Genomic DNA, 21,775 nt, shown 5'->3' on the forward strand with positions numbered 1-21,775 from the left:
AAAATTATTTTTTAATGCTTTATACTTTTATACCATTCAGAAAATGTAAATAATTTATGATTTTAACTGAAATTGACTAGGACATTTCTGCATAATTATTCCATTTTTCATATACTCAGTGTTATCTGTCCTTTAAAAATGGAAGTGATCCATCTATAGAGACAATTTTATTTTTGAAAATACAATTTAGAACACAAAAGTAAGACTCAGTCATAAACAAATAAGGCGAATCTTTAAATAGTCAGTGTTAGTATACATTTATCAGGAAGGTGTCCTTCAAAATCCATTCTTTCAAAAATGCTTCAATGTATATTAAAATGAGTGTGAAAATAAGACTCCTATTAATAGACCCAACTTGTGAAGAAAACCAAATAAGGCAACATAACTCTCAGATGGTACTCAGTAACAGAATGGAACCCTCTGAAGGTGCACAGTATCAGAATGGAACTCTTGAATATTCTGTGTCTGGGCTCTACAGTTGTAGAGCACAAGAGATCCTCCCCACACAGCAATCCACCATTACTTGATAGCCATGTGAAAATGACAGTACCTAACCTTGAACTCAATAACAGCTCCACGCTATTGCTGGTCGCAGCATTGCTGTTACACCTTCTTCCTTCCCATTCACACATTTTTAATTTCTCTTGTGAAGTGATGGAAATTGTATATTTTTTCTCTTCCAAGTTCAGTGCTTCCCTCTCTAACCTACTGACTCCTTGATGACCCTGTCCTTATTGAATGAGTATCCAAGGTGTTAATAATAGGATATCCGCATATAATAACTGTAGAATTATTTAACATCAAACACATATGAGAAAATGTATAGCCAGCACTCATAATGTGAAAGAACTATTCTTTTAGTCAGAAATGAATGTAAAAGCCATTATGGACCTTGCAATGTTCATATTATTGGAACATATATGTGTCTTAATAATAGAATATTTGAGCCAGAGAAATATATCATCCATCTAACCTTAAATTTTTAAATAAAAGTTTCATAACTTATTGATAATAACAATAATCCTCTTCAGATTACTTTTGTTAAAAAATTGAGAGCACAATTTTTTACACACATCTCCTAATTTTCCCACTTCTGGTAATGATTATTGAATCATTCTATGTGACACATTATTATATTTTACGTATAGATAAAACCATAAACATTTGCTTCTCTATGCAGTCTTAGCTTCACATAATGCTTCTAGCTTCATTTGTGTTGTTAAAAATGAGGGGTTTCAAGCACCATGTGGGGGGCACTTGGTCCTGGGGAAATTTGTGCCACAGCATAGGAAGATGCTGGAGTGGTAGGGCAGGAGGTTGTATGTGTATGTGTAGGGAGTACTCTCATATAGACAAAGGGGAGGGAAAGGGCAGATATGGGAGGGTTGGTGGAAGAGTAACCAGAAAGTGGGATATCATGGGATAGGAGGTTGGTGGAGGGGTAACCAGGAAGTGAAATGTCATTTGAGATGTAGATGAGTGGAATGATTAATAAAAGAAAAAAAGAAAAAGGAAAAAGAAATTGATGAAATTTCCAACTGTTGAGGGTTTTCATATGTATTTTTAAAAATAAAAAAATGTTGGCTATCATAAAATAAAATAAAAATGAGAGGTTTCCATAATTGTCATTCTATATTTTATTATGAAATTCTCATATATATTGGAGAAAAATTCAGAAATCTATTAAGAAGCAAATGCGGTGAGCTGGGAGAGAGAAAGATGTCTTCCTCCCACTCACCACTTACAACCTGAGGTCATGAAACAAAGAAAATTGCTCCTACCCTTCATTGGCTGCAGTACTCATGAAAGTGGGGCCTGTGTCTCTTGCTTGGATAGCTTGCCCTTCTGGTGCTCACAGTAGAATTTGCCCTGATGCTCAAGGTCTATAGGTGAGCTGGTCTAAGGCATGCGAGGCAGGGAGAGATGGCCTTACCCCTTGCTGGCTGCCACATTGGGTGAGTTAGCTTGGGCAGTGCTGGAGAACTCATCCCGATGGTTTGGGTGCAGGACAGCTGTCTGGCTGATCAACTCAGCTACCACCCAGGCTCAGATCCAGAGCTTAGAGTTGTCGTACCTCAATATCTACATCATGTATGAACTGCTGAAACATGCAGAAGGACAGGCCCGGCAGGTCAAAAGCTACAAGGCCTCCACAACACAGAGTACCAGCAAGATATCTGTGAGGAGTCCCAGTGAATATCCAGTATTGATGGTGTCTCAGAAACCAGAGGCCTGGAACGACACCAAGGGCTCACTGCAATGAACATTTGCAAGTAAAGATGTGTGGACCGAGGGGACACTAGGAAGCACTATGACACACTACAGCTTCCAGGATGAACATTTTTAATGTTTTGTTTCGTTTATGTTTGTGTGTTTTTTATTTTCTCTTGAGGGACTGCAAGAGTGTATTAAAACTCACAAAGAATCGAGAGAGAGACAGAGAGAGAGAGAGAGAGAGAGAGAGAGAGAGAAGCATGGCAGCTACAGCATATAAATTTATTGATTTCATCAGAAAAACTAGAATAGGTGTTAAGTGAGTATTAATAAACATAACCATGAATGATAATGTATCAGATACTTGTCCTATCATTGAATCGAAATGAAAAGACAATAATGTCAGGCACTAAAATTGTAATTGTATCTTCGGTAGAAGATAGTTTAGGTAATGTCTGGCAAATGTTCTTTTGTATATCCCCCCGCCCCCCGAATTTAGTGTTCTTTGAAATAAAAATCAGAGAATCAGAAACTGACATTATGGTGAAAATAAATTAAATGTTTAATATTGATATATATGGCTCAACCACAAAAACAGGATTCAAGAAATTAGTAGGGGAGGTGTTGATAATGATATTATTCTAACAATGGATATATATACTCATATACATGTATGCAGTCTTTACTCTTCTTCCAGTTATATATATACTCTTCTTAAGATTATATTCTCAGTAAAAGAACTAAGACTCTATATACTGTAAAGTAAAGCTTATAATTCTAGCATATATACTGAATCAATGAATCTGTACCTTTGCTGATATGAGACTTTTCTACATAGTCAATCTACCATAGCCGTGTTTACGTAAACTGTTTTCAAACCAGTCTTACTTCCCTCATACTACTATGAAATATCTAGGAAAAGTTTACTTGTTTACATTATAAATGATAAATTTCAAAGAAACAATTTAAAACTATTATAAAAATAAAAAACTTATGAATTAATTTTATTCTACTTATACTATTTATATGATTCTTAAAGTAAGAAAGAAACATATAAAATCTGTGGGATGATGTCATACAGGTGAGGCAGGTACAAGATAGAACGAGGGCTGTCATTGGAAGAGAAGGAAGGATGGCAGGAGAGAAGGGTGAGGGGAGAGAAGACTGGAATGGAGAGGAGAGGAGACTGAAGGAGACTGTGGAGAAGCCGTGGCAGAGAGAACATGGAGGCTGACGTTAAGACTCCACGCTGTACCTTTACAGGCTGTTATGAATGTTCTTAAGGGATGGATGTGTACAGGGCTTTGTATGTTTAGGTGGGCAATTATATCTTACCAATTAGATCAGAGGTTATTGTGTTCTGTGTTCTTTTTTGTGGCGATTTGACTTTGGGAGAGTGTGTGGTGGCAGAAACACTAGGCCGCCTCAGAGTTGGGCTGTGTGTTTCTGGCAAGATATCTACCAGATATCTTAGGGCACTGAGGTGCAGGATCTAGTGAGGGGGAAAAAGACAAACTCTTTTTTTAAAATAATTTTACAACAACAAAAATCGATGTGTTCTTTTCTCCTTTTCAGTTCTATGCACACTCACTGACATAAACCCACACATATTTAAACTCCCGTGTTCATTCCCTTCATTCTGATACCAACATGTACACCAAGGCAAACATCACAAGTTTAAGGCTGATAAACTCTGACTCTACTTTATACAGAAATTGATTCTTGAAAAGATTCTGAAATGGACTACAATAACTAGTGTGTCCCTGTTCAAGGCTCTTAACTGTGGTTTGCTTTAGGGGCGAGAGCTCAGTTTCAAGTCTACGGTGAAAATAAAGATAACGTTTTCAAAGTGAGTAGCTCCCTTGTGTTCAGCCCTGTAGTCTTTGAACGGATTCTGACTGATAGTAACCATATGTGCCCCAGGAAATGCAGAAAGGGCAGGTTAGCCAAAGGATTCCTCTGAATGGCAGTCTGCCTGCACACTAGCTACCTCTGTTCAGGAGCCCCTGGGAAAAGTGGCCAACCTAGGGAAATTCCTAAGCATGAGGATTAATAATAATAATAATAAAAGAAGCCCAAACTATTTTCTGATGTTTATTCTAAAATTGAATTGTAGCCTTCCTGCAGAGTATTTTTTTTTAAAAAGCATTGGAACTTTTTCAAAATTCCAAATCGCTATATAGAAGAATATCTTGTGACAAAATGAAGTACTCTTACCTTTTAAAAATCGTGTTCTAAATAGCCTGCAAAGATATATATCAGAATATCTAACTTTGATGAGAATATTTTATACGTTAAAACATATATTAAAAAGCCTTACCTCTTCCAAGATTTTACTGCCTAAGACAGATTTCTTCAGTTCAACTTGTTATTTTAAGGACCTGGCCACTTGTTATTTTAAGTTCCTATGAAAAATAAACACAATCCTTGTTAGAATTCAGTCTAATTAAACGTTTAGTGTCCTTAAATTGGGATTTTTCAAAACAAATGTTACCCTTAAAATGCATTGAAATACCCCTATACCTTTCATGGAAAATCAAGTGGAAAACCAGCAGAGGTACCATAGGAGGCAGAACTTGACTTTGAGTGCACAGAACCAGTAAACAACTTGAATTCACTAAGTAGATTTAGGGGTCCCTTAAACATTTTAGGCTTGAGTCACTGACTATGTAGAAGGAGTATTTTATATTACTCTATTTTTCAGAATAATAAGCTATTGATGTCTTAGCATGTTCTGTTTGTCTTAAAGTTAAGATGTCCTCAACATTTTCATCAACTAAACGCTTCTACTCCCCATCCAGCAAAACAGCGACTGGGAGCAAGTGACTGGACTTTGTTTTGACAAAATATGTTGTTCATTATTTATATTGTTACTCTGACTGATGACAAAACACAGGAGTCACTGCTGAAATTTTCAAATGAAAATGCAAAGCAAACTTTAAGCCATTAGATTTTCCTATTCCACACATTTTATAAAGGTGACTAGGTATTTATTAAATTGAATAAATAGTAAAAATCAACATATAGAAACAAGTAAAAATAATTCAAATATGATCTAAGATTTAATATTTTGTTATTTAAGAAAACAACTTTATCAAAACAATAAAAGAAAAAGGAGAACTAAAAATTCAGTAGCTACAGATTAACCTTATTAGACATAATTGAAGTTTTTAATGTCCCAAAACTCAGTAGTGTGTTATGATGAATTCTGATGAATTATTACTACTAGTTATGATGAATAACTACTTAATAGTTATAACCAACTTTTTCTTCTTTCACTTTACAGTTTTGAAAAATAAAGAGTATTTTATACCCTCTATTTTTGGATATTTAAGTGGTTCTATATTGTTGCAATCAACTGATATTATTACCATTGTTTCATAATAATATTAGAAAAACACTCAAGTTAATAAAAGGATAACTTTTTAATCCTAATTATGTAGACAAATATCAATGTTGTGTTAGACATCTCTTGGATACATGTATTATAAATGGTGAGATTACTTCAAGTTAGTAATTAGGGCAACAAAAACCTTACGTCAGAACCCATGTTTAGCAGACTCATCTGTTTGGATCCTTTTGTCTATCTGAGGCTGTGGTTGGAAATGAAAATCTTATATATGATGAGTAGCTATGACAGAGCCACAACCAAAGTCTTCATGAATGTAGATATGGAAGTTACGAAAATCTAAGGTAAGAACAGCCCCTGAGAATGTTAGAAGGAAACAGATTATATCTTAACAGAAGAGGGAAAGTGTTAGCACTGAGTGGAAGAATTAGGCTGAGCATACAGCATTTGCCTAGCATCTTGCATGGAAAAGAAAAAGGAAAAAAAAAAGAAAGAAAAGAAAAGGGTGGGGGAGGGACAGCAGGATATCAAGGCTATCTCCTAATGGCATGAGAACTTGCCTACGGCTTTGGGAGAATAGACTCCTCAGGATGTGACACTGAGGAGCTAATAGAACACTATCTCACCTCCAATCTTAATGATTTAAGTGGTGTTAGGTGGAAATAGCCACCTCTTGAAAGATGGCGTGAGAAGCAGTCATGGGGCTTCAGGTGCAAAGAAGATAAGGGAGAATACACAAAAGTGTTTGAAGATTGAAAGGCTTTATTGGGGAGGTCCAGAGAGCATACTGAGACAATCAGGAGACAGAACTAAATGATCAGGATTAGTTTTAGTGATCGGGGACGACGTGAAAGTTCTGGGGGTTTTTTAGTGACTGACATGATGCAGGAAGGTGGCTATGATAAAGTAAGTCCTGAGTTTCCCCAAACAGACAACAGTGATTAGTGTGAGTGTCAGTAGGATTAGAAGAATGCTTATGAGTTTTGCTAATAACGTTCAGAAGTATCCCCTGGACTGTTGACCTGAAAGTTGATGTCTTCTACGACAGATCTTTCTAGGTTAGCAAAAAGTTAATCATGCATGACTCTTGAATTGCTTGCCTGTAGAAGTATGTTTACCACATGTGGGCTTCCTTCTTGCATACATAATGAAGTGGAGTGAGGAGGACTAAAAGTGTCTAGAAGGCTTAGAGATGTCCTCTCTTAGGTGGTGGCATTTTATCAAAGATCCGAAGAAAGACCTTTGATAAATTATCAGGAAGCAAAGGAGCAATAAAGAAAAAGTCTCTGAGGTTAGGTCAAAAATACCTGAAACACATAAAGTCATGAATACTAAAGGAGCAGGGTGATGGAATAGAGGCAGAACTGCCAAGCATGAGACAATTACTACTGTGAACCAACTCTCAAACAGAAAAGACATGATAAACATTCTTGACACCTATTCTATAACTGTAACTTTCTAGCCTGTAAGAATGTACTAGTTAAGTGGAAATATTGCAGAAAACACACACACACACACACACACACACACGCACACGCACACGCACACGCACACGCACACACACACACACACAAAGAGGCACATACGCACACATTGTAAAGATTATAATGAGAACAGCTTACTTCCACAATGCACTCTTCATAGCACACCCACGTTTTTGAAAAACTGTTACTCCATTAAAAAGACTGCTCAAAATCTAGATACAATTATGATCAAAATATATTTATTTGGCAAAATCAGTTGACCACAGTCTTTCATAGCCCAGAGACTGTCCTGGCACAGATGAAATATCCCACCTCTCTGGGGAAAGATTAGATGAGCCAGTGAGGCACCTGCCGACACAAAGTAACTGTTCCAACCTGACAGTTCTTTTTATATAATCCATACCATATAATTTTTCTACAAAAGAAAAAAAATTTCTGTCAAAAGAAGCTCCATTTGTGTCAGGTAAAGGTTTCCATGGAGCAAACTTTCTAAATTGCTGTAAAATGATAGCAACAAGTGAAACTTAAATGGGAAATTCCTAATGTAAATAGATTACAATTCCTTATCTTATCTGTTTCTTCCCTTTGATCCTAGCCTTTTCCTGGAAACCCTAAAGGGATGTGACTTTGACAAATACAATGTCTGGTAGTTCTTGCTGTGATATTGTATGAACAAATAAAACATTCTGCTCTTTCCTGAACCTGTTTTTATTAAGCAATGATTTACTAAGAGTTTTGAAAACTGAAACTGATACCGGCTATTTGATTTAAAAACCACAGTACATTTATTAGAAACACTGAAAACTGGTATTAATATTGGTAGAAAAGTTCATTTCAAATTTAAAACATCTTTCTCTTTCCCTATTTTCCTTCCTTGCTTTCTTCCTTTTTCTTTTTCTCTGTCTGTCCAGCAAGAAAGGGAAAGGAATATAAGAGAATTTGGGCAATGTCTTTGAATACGTCAAAGTGTGTGAATTGAGATTTAATTAACATTTTTTTAACATTCAGGATCCAAAACAGTTTTGATTAGAAAGTGTAGATGGATCATATTTCTGATAGCACAAATATTTTAACATTTAAGTTAAATTCAAGTGTGTTAAGTTATTCAATTTTAAGAGTTTTAAATCATATTACTTAGCATTGCCTTTAGAATACGTATTAAACAAATCAAATTAATTAGGACATTTTCGCAGTTTTGACCATGTTTATCCTTTCTGTTTGTTTAGTTTGGATTTTGAGACAGGGCATTACTGAGTTATATTGGCCGGTCTTCGTCTCTCATATGCCTCAGGAGTAACTGGTATTACAGGACTGTACCACTAATCGGTTCTCTTCAGGAAATGTTTTAACAGAAAAATTAATTTACAAATTTGGAATTTCTGCCAATTGAAGGTTCTAATGCATTTTAAAGGCTTAGAAGGGTGTTTACCAACACAAATCAATGACACATTTTGCCTTGGAGGACCTAAGAGAGTTTCTTCTTTAATTGGATATTTTATGTACTTACATTTCAATTGTTACCTCCTTTCTACCTAACCCCCTCTCCCTGCTTTCCACCTCATCACCCTGGCATTCCCCTACATTGCGGAAACAAGCCTTCACAGGACCAAGGGCTTCTCCTCCTACTGATGCCCAACAAGGCCATCCTGTGCTACATATGCAGCTGGAGCCATGGGTCCCTCCATGTATATGCTTTATTTGGTGGTTTAGACTAGTCCCCTGGAGCTCTGGGGAGAGTGGGGCTCTGGTTGGCCAATATTGTTGTTCTTCCTATGGGTTGCAAACCCCTTCAGCTCCTTCAGTCCTTTCTCTAACTCCTCCATTGGGGTTCCTGTGCTCAGTCTGATGGTTGTGCAAGAGCTTCTAACATCTATACTAATGCTTGCATTAACAGAGGCCGTAGAAAAATTTGATTTCCTTAACATATAACTGTGCAGTCTCTCTTTTAAGGAACGGTATTACACTTTGTTAGATCATCCTTTAGAGTATCCCTGAAATAAAACATTTCATTATTGTATTTTACATTAAGATTACACTGCCACATCAGAAAAACTAATATGAATCCTTTACAATGAATACCACCCTGAATTATCCTTATTTTATTTTTCAGCAAATGTTAAACTAAGCCTAAATAAATATTGGGGAAAATCTGAAGCCATTGACTGATCATAAAGGAAGCCCCACTGGTTATAGATGGTTATAAAAGCTTCTTTTAGCAAGAAACTGATTTTTTTTCAAAAATAAACACAAATTATATAAATTGTTATTGAAGTAACCATTTTTCACTCAAGCACTTAAATTCATGTATTTGTTGACACTATCTTCTAAATTTTTATTCATGTATACCTTATGATAGCCATAAATCATTTGCGTATAACTGAGCCTTATGAAACATGCTGTATCATTACTTCTAATGATATTCTGTTATAACAGTCCTTGCTGAGCCATCATTAGAGAAGCTTCCTCCTGCCACAGATGGGAACGACAGACAGACATTACTTAGCAAATGCAGAGTTTGAAATACTTAGTCCTAAATAGGATGTTATTATCATAGCCTCCCTTTAGGGCTCAGGAAACTCTGTGGAAGAGGGGAAAGAACGAGTGTAACAGGTAGAAGGAAAGGAGGCCATAAAGAAAACAAGTTTCTCTAAACTAACATGACCCAAGTTCATATGACCTCATATAGACTGAGGCATAACACAGGGGTGTACACGGTAGAGTTGAAAGGAAAAGTAGACACTTGTTCCATCCTAATTTAGAAGCTGTCTCCAATCGATAGTTTCACTGGGAAACTATCTGTCTCCAAGGAAATCTCAAACCACCCACCCCCAGAGCTGAGGACTGAACCCTGGGCCTTGCACTTGCTAGGCAAGTGCTCTACCACTGAGCTAAATCCCCAACCCCAAACAAACTACTTAGGCTGCATGCCCATGATTAGATGGTCTACAGAAAATGATCTCAAAGGCATCTATAGCAATACTCTGTCTCATAATGTCACATCATGCCTCTTCCTTTAATAAACATTCCTATTATTTTTTATTATATTTTGTTTATATATTTTCTTCTCTCTGCTAACCTGTAGGTCCTTTGTGTATATATGATGGATTATAGTTTAGTGTTTTTATGGAACTTCTGGGTGTGGGAATGAGTGAGTCTCTTTTGTTGTTGTTGTTTTGTTGTTTGTTTGGTTTGTTTTGTTTTCTCTTGAGCTTGTTTCTTTCTAATTGTTCTGTCTAATTTCAATATGCTAGTTTTGTTTTATCCTATTTATTGTATTTTATTATTATCTCAAAGAATCTTTGTTTTCAAATGAGCAACAGAAAGGGAATGGATCCAGATGGGAAGCGATGTAGGGAGGAACTGGGAAGAGTAGAAGGAGAGGAAATTATTCTTGGTATTCATTATGTGAGAAAAAATTCATCATATACCTTATCATCTGTACATCGTATAAATAACAGACTCAAGTGCACAGCTCATGCATATAACCTGTAGAATCCCTAGATAGGTTGTGTAGACTTCGTTATGATTTTAATTTAAAAAAAAATCACAGTATCTCCTGATGGTCTAGCATTCTCAACATTTCTAGAATCTCTATCATTCAGTATTTCTGTAATCTATTTCAGGAAATTCTTACCTCTTTAACATGGTGAATGTGGTATTTAATCAGAGCTAAAAACATAACTAAAACATTGGTTCCTCTTTATGTTTGTGGCATTTCCTATCCTGAAGGTGGTTTTCCAACATAATTTACTAATTTTAATTTTTAAATTTAATCTATAGATTGTTGATTCTCCCTTCACTAGCAAGTTGATTTTTAACTCCATTCTGCTTTAAAATTGGTCTATGTTTTTTAAAAAAAAACCCAACCTTTAATATTTGCTTACTCCAGCATTCTATTACCATCTCTATGAAAGTGATTAAACTCAGGGTAAACAGCCAAAATCATACAAATGAAGACTATGACTCTTGAACTAGATAATAGTTCTTGAAAAACACAGCTATTAATCTGTAATTCTTCAGAGATAAATCATGCTGATTGTTTCTTCTGGGATTTTGACATTTGATCCGAAGGCTTTCATTTCTCAAACTATTTGCTTTAACTGGTATTTTTTTCTTTTATATGAGACAGCAACATCTAAGTCTCTACTGTTGTAATAATGACAGTTTTAAGAGATACAAAGAAACATCCTTGAGCCAGTTTGCATTAGCTCTAGAGTATATGCTGTAAGAGTATGTTGGCCAAGGTAAGTGCAGAAAAAAACAGTTTTCTTTTTAAAATAACTTTTACCAAAGATACTACACCCACATTTTCTACCATAGCTTGTTAAGCTCACTCAAAACCTGTCCCTTATTTTATGTACCACATGTTTTCATTTGTACACTCAACCATAAACTATAACTCTAATAAAGTTAAGGATGAAATAATAGACACCAGAGGCTGGGGCAAACAGGTGCATGGGATGGAGGATGTTCACCAATTTGTTCTTAGTTTACATTTGTGATGGAGAAAGAGGTCTAGATTGTTATTGCACAAAAGGCCATTACAGAAAACAGTAATGTACCATCCATGTCTGAAAACCACAAGAACGGATGTTAAAAGTTTTTCACTACAAAGAAAGATCGAATGTTTAAAGAGATAGGAATTTTTAAACTTCATCTGCACATTAAATAACATACCTAAAGGTTAAATATACTGTTATGTATGTTTGGAATTTCAATGCAAGCATTGTGAAGGCTTAATAACTCATTGTAGAATACTTATTTACTTAATATTCTCAAGGCTTAGTCCTTTCTCTAGCACTCCCCTTCCCCAAACCAAACTCTAAACTTAAAAGTAATAGACTTATCTGATTTCAGTGGGTTTACAGTTGTGTAATAGGCATAAAGTGTTAATCTACCTACTGATGAAGCAATCTATGATCAGCATTCCTGGAAATGTCACAGACATAGAAACTACGAGAAAACCATCACTGCACAGTGATTAACTTCTTGCAACCTCATCTTCACACATGGTGCTTTGCTCTTCATGGGACAAGGGGATGCGATTCCAGCCTCCTCCTCCTCCTCCTCCTCCTCCTCCTCCTCCTCCTCCTCCTCCTCCTCCTTTTCCTCCTCCTCAGTGGAGCAAAATCTTCAGTAGCTAGCAAATGGTGTGCCACGTGTGCTTTTCCTTCCCTCAGGAGACCAGTGTGTCTCAGGCCGAGGCTGATTTGTTTTTTAATTTTAGAGTTATGGCACATAGCCTAAGCTGTCCTGTGATGGATATAAAACATGTGCAACATATAAACTTTATTGTTTCTAGGAACACAGATGTTGAGGTCATCTTTTCCTTTCTTTTTCTCTCCCTCTTTCTTTTTTCTTTCTTTCTGTCTGTCTGTCTTGATTTCTCTCTCTCTCTCTCTCTCTCACTCTCACTCTTTCTTTCTTCTTTCTTTCTTTTTAATACCATAGTACAAATTAGTTTCACCTTACTTATGAACCAAAGTAATAGAAAGCACACAAGGTGAAAAATGTTAAAAGACACACACACACACACACACACACACATATACACACATGTCACCCCATGTCAGAGATGATAGCCAATTTTGTCTAGCCAAAAAAAAAATTCTGCTTTAGTCAGGATTCATTTTGTACTGTCTACATTGACAAAGATTCCAGGGAGCTGGCCGCTAAAAATGGGTTTGACACATATTTTCCTAAATAAAGCAGTTTGGGTGGAGTTTCAGCACAATAGTGAAATACTTGCTTAGCATTCATTAGACCAGAGTTTTAATCTCCAGAGCTAAAAAGGAAAATTTTTTGAATATACAGGAAGGAATGAGAATAATAATGGAGAATATGATTGCATTTGCTTTCATCTCATAATAAATCTAACACTGTACAGTAGACTATGAAAAGAAGATGAATATCAAGCTAACTGAAGAGAACATTATCAGAATAATTGAATGCTAGCTATAAACACTCTTCTATGTGTTCTATCTAATGGAGTGGGGTAGGGAGCCAATCATCTCTGAGTAGATAACCTAACCAAATCCAATTTCACGTCATTGAAAATGAACATATCACGTTGAAAGTCCACAAATCTATAAAATGTCAAAGATGAACTTGTCAGTCACTGAACTGCGGTACTACATGAACATGGGTGTCTTAAGGAAAAGGGTAGCAAATGTTATCTGTTTTTTTTTTCCTTTTGACAGTTTGTTTTTATAAATGACCTCTAAATCTAGGGACAAACCCCAATGAAATGGAGACCACGAGCTCTGAGAATTCCAGACTAATATCTCCATGGATAATATTCTCAACAACATTATTACTTTCAGGCAATTTTTTAAAATAGAAGGTAGTTGTGGCAGAGGAGGTGAGATTGACCATGGCACCCTCACCATACATAAGGAACACAAAGAAGCAAGCAAGGCTGAGAGTGAGAGGGCTAGCCTTCCCCAAGGAACAGCATTCCAATTAATTATTCAAAGCCAAGTGGTCAGCCCAGAAAATATATATAAAATGACTTTACATAGACTGAGCAGCTTGCATTTATGTATTTGGGAATATGATTATATGCACAATTGTAAATATATAATGACAAAATGTTGCTATAAATTTAAGAGAGATCAAGGAAATCTGTATGGGATCATTTAGAGGGATGAAAATGAAGGGGAATGAAATAATATAATAGCAAAACAAATAAAAAGTAATTCACAGAATTACTAAGATATTAAACTGTGGTATACAGAATAAAAAACTACCTAGATCATTTCTTTACAGATAAGACACATAATACTTTAACCAATTCTTAAATAGTTCACATAAAATTTCAGTGACTAAATCTCACATTTATTCCTCTTATAAAAGCCATAGTACATAGTAATTTCTAGTGAATAGTATAAAAATTAATTATTCCAGTAATAATTTTATTATATTCAGTATATATTAATAAGATAATTGTAACAACCCTATTATCTTTATAGCCTTACTTATGAACTCTGTCTTTAACTCTCTCAAAATGACTTATTTTAATAGATTCAAGTTTGTGTAATGTGCCTTATATTAATCTGATATATAGTATAAACTTTTCATTATTAATGGACTCAATGATTTAAACATTTTATATAAACACCCACATTAAATAAAATAATAATTGACATATGTAAAATTAAGTGTTCCATATTTATTATTTTTTCTATTTCTTTTTTTCTTACTAGGATGAAATTGTTCAAATTGAATGAATCTAAGTATTTTAATTTATATTTACCTCTAGCTGATATAAAAACCTATTTAGAAACAAATAAGTTAACATTCCCAAATTATAATAGTGTAAAAATAAAACATATAAAACCATGAAATGAGCAGAGTACTTATTTCACAATACATAAAATGACTGCATACAAAATAAACCCGTAACTTACAGCCACACAACACAGCCCTTTGTTTTTGAATCTTACAAGTACTACCAAGCGATATAATAGAGCGGGCCTAAGTCCATATATTAAGTTATTATCAGAGAAGAGCAAGACAGAGAGAAAGAGAGAGAGAGAAAGAGAGAGAGAGAGAAAAAGAGAGAGAGAGAGAGAGAGAGAGAGAGAGAGAGAGAGAGAGAGAGAGAGAGAGTTACCATTAGGTGCTTCTGTGAATCTTCGTTGCTGTTACTTGCTGAAGACTTCACAAAGCTGAGTTTTTTAATCTTCCAGGATCATATTTTTTTGTTTTAAAACCAGAATGGGATATTTTCCCCTAAACAGCCGGTGTCCAAATATAAAAAGCACCCGGGAGTGGCGGTAGGATGCCCTCAATCGAGGTGATTAAATACAGGATCTGCACTGTGTCAAAACCCTTTTTGCTGCCTCACATTTTCTAAAAATGGAAAACGTGAAGCTTTCACACGTAGCGGGCTCCAAATAAACAGTGCGCCCAGCACACGGCTCGCCCGTGATACCAGCAGAGACATTTTTTTTCACACATCAGGAAATTCTTCCGCTAGCTGGTCCCCTCAATCTTAATAGGACATTTCTCCATATTAATGTGAAATTCAGTGTAGGGAACCTGACAATCCTACATCCCTCAGGCTGTGTTTGTCCCAAAGAAGCATTAGCCACAGTAGCCTTAAGGGACTTTTATACAAAACTTACTGGAGTAACATATAGTTTACTTGGAAGAGAGGGGGGAAAAAGACGGAATAAAACTGGGTCAGTGTGGTGATTGCTTATATCATAAACCTATGAAAGCTATTTTTATATTTTGATTTCCTTCCTTTTACCTTCCTGTTTTATAGATAGAAGCATTGTGTCTAGAAAATTAAGCCTGAACTAGATGATAGTTACCCATGAAGTTGGAGATCAGTGGCTGAGATCTCTGTTACCTTCTGTGTATTATTCATGGACTCAGCCCTCATGCTGAAATCGACAGGAGAGTGTTCTCTCTTCCTTTATATTTTTATTTTTTTCTAACATTTTAGTTTTAACTCTTGTGAGATGGTCACGGTTTCTTAAACCTAAACAATACAATGTTTTGTTTTTTCAGTTTGAAAACTGAGATTTAACTACAATGCATTGGCCTAATGGGCATTCTGACTTGTCTTGGTGCGCACTCTTTCTATTCTAATATTTGCAGTACATTTCACATTCACTATACTTCACTACCCCTTGTCTCAACATATTTCATCAGCTATTATGGTTGCTGAGTTGCCAATAAATAATTTAGCTGAAATAACTGTTCTCTGGTGGAGAGCACCCTGAGGATGAACCCATCAAAATGTAACCACCCCAGCATTCACAGAAAGCGTTCACTACAAAACTGTATTGAATACATCAGATTTCTAACTGAACTTTAAAATAAGTGTGACTTAGAAAATATATTTGCTTTCTTAAAATTCAAGCAATCAAGAGATATAAATAACAGTTTTAGTGTGGAAAAGAAACTATGAATAATTCAATAAATATGACACTTTTCAAAAGTTGTCATAAAAATCCATTTTAGGTCATATCAGAGCCTCTGTCCTTTTTTTAAAACTCGATATGAATAAGCAACAATCACTTCTTAAGTGTTTAGCACGAAACTGATGCTTTTGAACACACTAAATGAAAACGTAAGCATTTGAAGACAAAGTTTGCTTGTTTTTGTTTAACTCCATGATTTCCTTAGCTTCTAAATGATAAAATCAAATTGATAATCAGAAATTGGTTGGTAATATCTTTGAAACCCTGTTAAAAAGGCAGATCATTGAAGACTGGCTGTATTAATAACTTAGTGTTTAGGCTTCGCTTGCTTGTGAAAACTTTCACTGTTATTTACCAGGAGGTTTGTAAGAAGTAAATCCCTCATCATAAGGAGCCATTTTGCAATTGCGACATCTTAACCGGACCATAGACAAACAAAGAATAAAACCCCATGAATCTGTTCTCTCTCATTGTCACTATCACACAGGGTTGGTTCTTCTGCTGCACATCTCTCTATGTTGTCCACTCTTGATATCTACATACTTTTATTACTTTCAAGTATAATAATAAAGATATAACTGCAGCAGACATGTACAACGTTCAAATGCAGCTACTCTCGTCTTGATTTCTTCCCCTCCGAGCATGTCTCATCTCGTGTTATCAGTTGGAAGACTGCCTTTTAGCCTTTCCTGTAGTCTGACAGGTTCTCTCAGCATTTACTTAGCTCAGTATCTGTTTCTGTGACCTTCATTTCTTTGTGGGCCATGGTATTTTTGGTACAAGATTTTCCTTTGAGCATCATGAACAATTTTTTGTCATTCTCTCTTGCTCTTTCCCGGTTCCTTGTGTGGGATTTTCTGCGAGTTGACTTGCTTTGGAGGTGTCTGTTTTATTGAGTTTCCTTCCTCTGTCTCTGATCTCTTTATCTTCCACCTTTGAGAGTTTGATTATAGGATGTTTTAGGGATTCAATCTGGCTTGTGATCTTTGGCTTTTCTATTCTTGTGCATCTGTAGCCTTACACTGTAGAGTTTTCTGTTGCTACTTCTTTGGGTAAAGCTGCTAGCTTACCGGCATTCTCAGGTCCTTTCAACTACAATATCCATCTCCTCCAAAGTCCCCAGTGCATTTCTTTATTGCTCTTTATTTGTTTATCCTTCTTTTCTTCCTGCTGTATATTTTAAAATACCCAAGATTTAAACCACAGATTGATTCTTCTATGTGATTATTCTGCTGTCGAAATCCCACATATCAGCATTCATTTCATTTAGTGGGTTATACCCCTCAAAGATTTGCGTTTTTTTTTAATTGCTTGCACAATGGTATTGTTTTTTTTCCTGTTAGAGTACTGAGATATTGTCTTCTCTCTAATGAAAGTCCATTAAGATTATTTCAAACAATGGTTTCAAATTATCCACCTGAGAATTCACGAGCCTTGCTCCCTACCTGGGAACAATAAGAATCACAATATCCCGATCAAAAGTTTTCTAAAAACTTATGCTATATCTGTTTTTAAAACATTGAAGGAGTTTTAGTCCACTTTGTTTGTGCTTGTCCTTCTAGAAATTCCATGAGTGCGTGAAACTATAGCTATTTCTTCTTAGCAGTGGTTAGTTGACCACTCAAGTGTCACCCAATGCCTGCTTTCATGTGCTGTCACATCTTTAACACCAGAGAGTCACACAAATCCATTCTTACCCATAATTCACATTTTTTTCATTCATCATAAACATGTAGAGCATCTTATAGTGCACACATCCTCCACAGTCCCTTCTTCAGAGACTACAGGATGTCCAAATAACTCTTAGGAGGCCTTTGCTTTGCCTATGCAAAGACACTTAGAATGCTGTATTATAAAAACAGTATGTGAGGAATTTCTTAGGTTAGTGTGAAAACTTAAATAAAGTAAAATAATCATTACAATTTATCCAGGAGAAAAACATTATAGAAAGACAGGGCTGAAAAAATGTAGTGTGGGCAGGAATGCTGAGAGATGTTTGCATTTATTAGCATATTTTAGAATAGTGGGTTAGGTTTAGATTTACTTTCTTTATGGTCATACAAATTTGCAATCATTTCAAGGTAGCTAGTTATAATAAAATATATTCTTTTCTAAGCTCTATTGTAAATATAAAGCAAACATTTAGAAACAAAAAACCTAAATAATCAGATATAAATCCAAACACATTGCGAGGATAAATCGTAAATGAAAGGGAAGACATTTAAAAGAGAAGAAAAAAAGAAATAAGCCATAGTAAAGCTAGAAAAATAAGTTACAAAATAACTATAGTAAGAAGTCAGGGCGGGTAGGTGGGAAGGGGGGTGGTTGGGGTGGGGGACACCCTTATAGAAGAAGGGGGAGGAGGATGGGATAGGGGGCTTATGGACAGGAAACCTGGAAAGGGAATAACATTTGAAACGTAAATAAAAATATCCAATAAAAAAGAAGATATCTATCTATATATCTACCTAATTATATTTTAAATAATGTAATGAATTAATTTATTCAGTTAAAAAACATATAGTGATGAAATATATAAAGTCAACAAAAAACAAGTTGATGATAAGAAACTTATTCTGCCTCTAAGGGCGTGCTCTGAACTCAATAGTGGTATGGAACTAATTTAGTCACCTGTAAAATGACTGTCTCAGTACTGCCTACCAGTTAGAATTACATCACTTAATCCTGTCAAAATAACTGTGGGGAAACAGATCATTACTTCTTTGTTACCTTCCCCAACACTATTGGCTTTACCCATTCTGAATTAATTCAATGAGATATTCTATTTGAAGAATGATACAACTTATTTTGATAACTTAAGGTAAAGAGGAAATCAGATTGGTCACAGTAGGCTCATTGTAAGCTTTTGCTAATTTTTTTTAAGTAGTGAGAAGCAGAAAAAGAAGATTCATTTAATGTGGCTATGATGGGAAGAGGGGCAAAGAGATCTAGTCTTTCCTACAAGATCAGCTTCTCCTGCAACTTCATCATTTTAAAGGAGCTTGCATTTCATGAGCAACACCAGGACAGACTAGCACCATAGTTCTAAATATTGATGAAGCCCTCGTTGTCTAAGCATTCATCTCCCTGTATAACCCTGGTATATGACAACGACCTTGATCTTTATGCTTTGACACTTTACATGAGAAAATAGTGTATTATTTACCAGGTTCTCATAAAATTATGGCATATGTTAATTAATCTCATCAAACACTTCTCAATGCTCACCAGTATTAGCAGCAAACTAAGAATATCTATTTTATGATCTTGAAAGATATCCTTCTACTTAGGTATCTATTATGATAAAACACTTTGACCCAATGCAACTCAGGGAGTAAGGGGTTTATTTGGATTTCAATTCCTGTTCACAGTCCAGTAAGATCTGGAGGTAGGGATGGATGCAGAAGCCGTGGAGGTAGACCGCTTACTAGCTTGCTCCCACTGGTTTGCTCAGCTGCTTTCCTTACATATCCCAGGGGTGGCACAGTCTATAGCAACCTAGGTCCTCCACAGTGATCATTCAAGAAGGCACCCCACAGATTTGTCTTCTGACCCATCGGATGGAAGTGTCTTCTCACAAGAAGTTTTCTCTTTTAAGGTGACTTTAGTTTGTTTCAAGTGGACAACGTCTAACAGTTACTAACAGGATGAAACTAAACTAGTTGCGTGCTTTCCTCTTTATTTCCATGCCTTGAAAACATTAATAATCATCAGGAACACACAATTCCTTTTGCAAAAGATGCAGCCCCCTGGAATTTATGGCTAAGCTGGGCTTATATTCACTTTAGCAAGCCTGTTGGTCTATGGCACTAACCACACTGTTCGACCACTCACGTCAACAAAGACAGATAGACCTCCTTCAGCTAAATAGGAGTAAAAGTAATATTCCATTCTTAAAAATATTTGAGGTGTTGGGGATTTATCTCAGTGGTAGAACGCTTGCCTAGCAAGCACAAGGCCCTGGGTTCGGTCCCCAGCTCCGAAAAAAAAAAAAAAGAAAAAATGAAAAATATTTGAGTGATGAAGAGAAATCATATTCTTTTCTGAGTAGACTTTCACAAGAGCATCCCTAAAGCATGTAAATAAAAAAATAAATATATAAGAATCATTCAGAAAATAGACAGATAAATGAATGAAAGGATGGATAGATAAATAAATAAATAAATAATAAATGCACGTGACTTCCTTGCTTTTAAACCCATTCCTAAGCACAAATCCCTTCAAACAGTGAACTGTAGGTCTCTAAACAAATGGGAACTGGAGAGCTTAGTCTCTGATGATATTTCTTCATGAACCTTACGGACAGATGTGAGCCTTAGTCATGCATCATGGTTGATTACCATCATTTCAGTTTATGCAACACAGACTAAGGCTTTTAGTTTTTAATTTAACATTTAATTTATTTGGTATTACAGTAGACAAAAAGTAATATCCCATGGGTTTTTTTTCTTTGTTATAGCACATCTGCACAACAAAATTATTTATGTCAAATGTTAGGTCAAAAATATTTACAATGTGACTTGAAAATCATGTATGTCTGTTTATTCTCTGTCGGAAAGTAATCCAATTTGTATTTTAAAATGTGGCTTAAGAGACATTTTTTTTTTAAGGTTTTATATGTGAGCCGTTCCCTGGCGCATCTTCCTAAGTGGAACATTCAACACCGTGTGCAAATGTGAAAATAAAATTATCTGAAGAGCCATGGCTTAGATTAAGATAACTCAACTATGTTCCTAGCACCGAGAGCCAAAGATTTTTTAAATTACAGGGCAATGAAGATGTTTTAAATATGGCTGAGATGTAACAGTCTGACCTTGCTGTGTGGTTATATCCACAGTTGGGTTTCTCAGATGAGTAAGCAGTAAAGGACAACAGAAATCAACTTGGGGTTTTAACCAAGTCATTTGCATTAGTACAGGAGCTAGTAACAGGGGGCATCAACAGGAGATTACGCAATAGTTTGTGAGCCCACATTTGACATTGGTCATGGATATAAGGTTAATGATGAATTGACTACGGAATTCAAACCATTATACTAATCTACCAGCTCTAACGAAGGAAGAAAAATGGAAATGCCACAGAAAAAAGAGACAAGAACATATGTCTGACAGGATGCAAACGATGCTTTTTGGCTGACAAATAAAACAAAAAAAAATGGTGTGTGTGTGTGTGTGTGTGTGTGTGTGTGTGTGTGTGTGTGTGTGTGTGTGTGAGAGAGACTGCGTATGTGTGTGAGTGTGTATTTGTGTGTGAGTGTGTGTGTGTATGTGTTTCTAAAACATTTGTTTTTAGAAATCATCTTTTATCAGATGAGAATTTTATAGAACAAATTGCAAAATTCTTTTGATTGTTAACAAGAAAATTCAGAATGATTACAGTTTATCTTTTTAACTAAAATTTATTTTGAGGTCCCAAAAAATAAATGACATTGATGTGTTTATTTGTGTGCATATGTATCAGTGTGCACCTGCATGGTACATATGGGGAGATAAGAGAACAACTTGTGGGAGTTTGTTCTTTTCTGCTATGTGGATTGCAGAGATCAAACTCCAGTCACTAGGCATTTACCTGCTGAGTCATTTCACCAGATCTATTATGTGTTATATCAAAATTCTTTTTTGGTTTAAAAAAACTACATATCAAAATATGCTTAAAGGGATCAGAAAATGAAGATTTATAAGTAAAGTAACAATTCATCTGAAAATATAACCGTCAATCAAAAACTGTGATTCTTTTAATAATCACCATTTATTGATTAATAAAATGATTGTGTAATAAAATAGAAAAGATTG

The 21,775-nt window shown here is 35.5% G+C and overlaps 1 protein-coding gene across 2 annotated transcripts in view; it reads right to left on the minus strand.

Moving 5' to 3' along the window:
- Sema3a (semaphorin 3A) overlaps window positions 1–21,775 on the minus strand; it is a 470,490-nt gene that overhangs the window by 294,371 nt on the left and 154,344 nt on the right. The window contains exons 1-2 of one of the 2 annotated variants that reach the window (XM_063285863.1): window positions 14,663–14,780; window positions 4,535–4,619 (exon numbers count right to left, since the gene is read on the minus strand). The gene's annotated coding sequence lies outside the window, so the exon portion shown is untranslated. Of the gene's footprint in view, window positions 1–4,534; window positions 4,620–14,662; window positions 14,781–21,775 lie in introns of those variants that run through there. The other variant, XM_008762702.3, reaches the window with a different exon arrangement.

The sequence above is a fragment of the Rattus norvegicus genome, chromosome 4 (genome assembly GCF_036323735.1).
Source record: "Rattus norvegicus strain BN/NHsdMcwi chromosome 4, GRCr8, whole genome shotgun sequence".
Taxonomy (NCBI): Eukaryota; Metazoa; Chordata; class Mammalia; order Rodentia; family Muridae; genus Rattus; species Rattus norvegicus.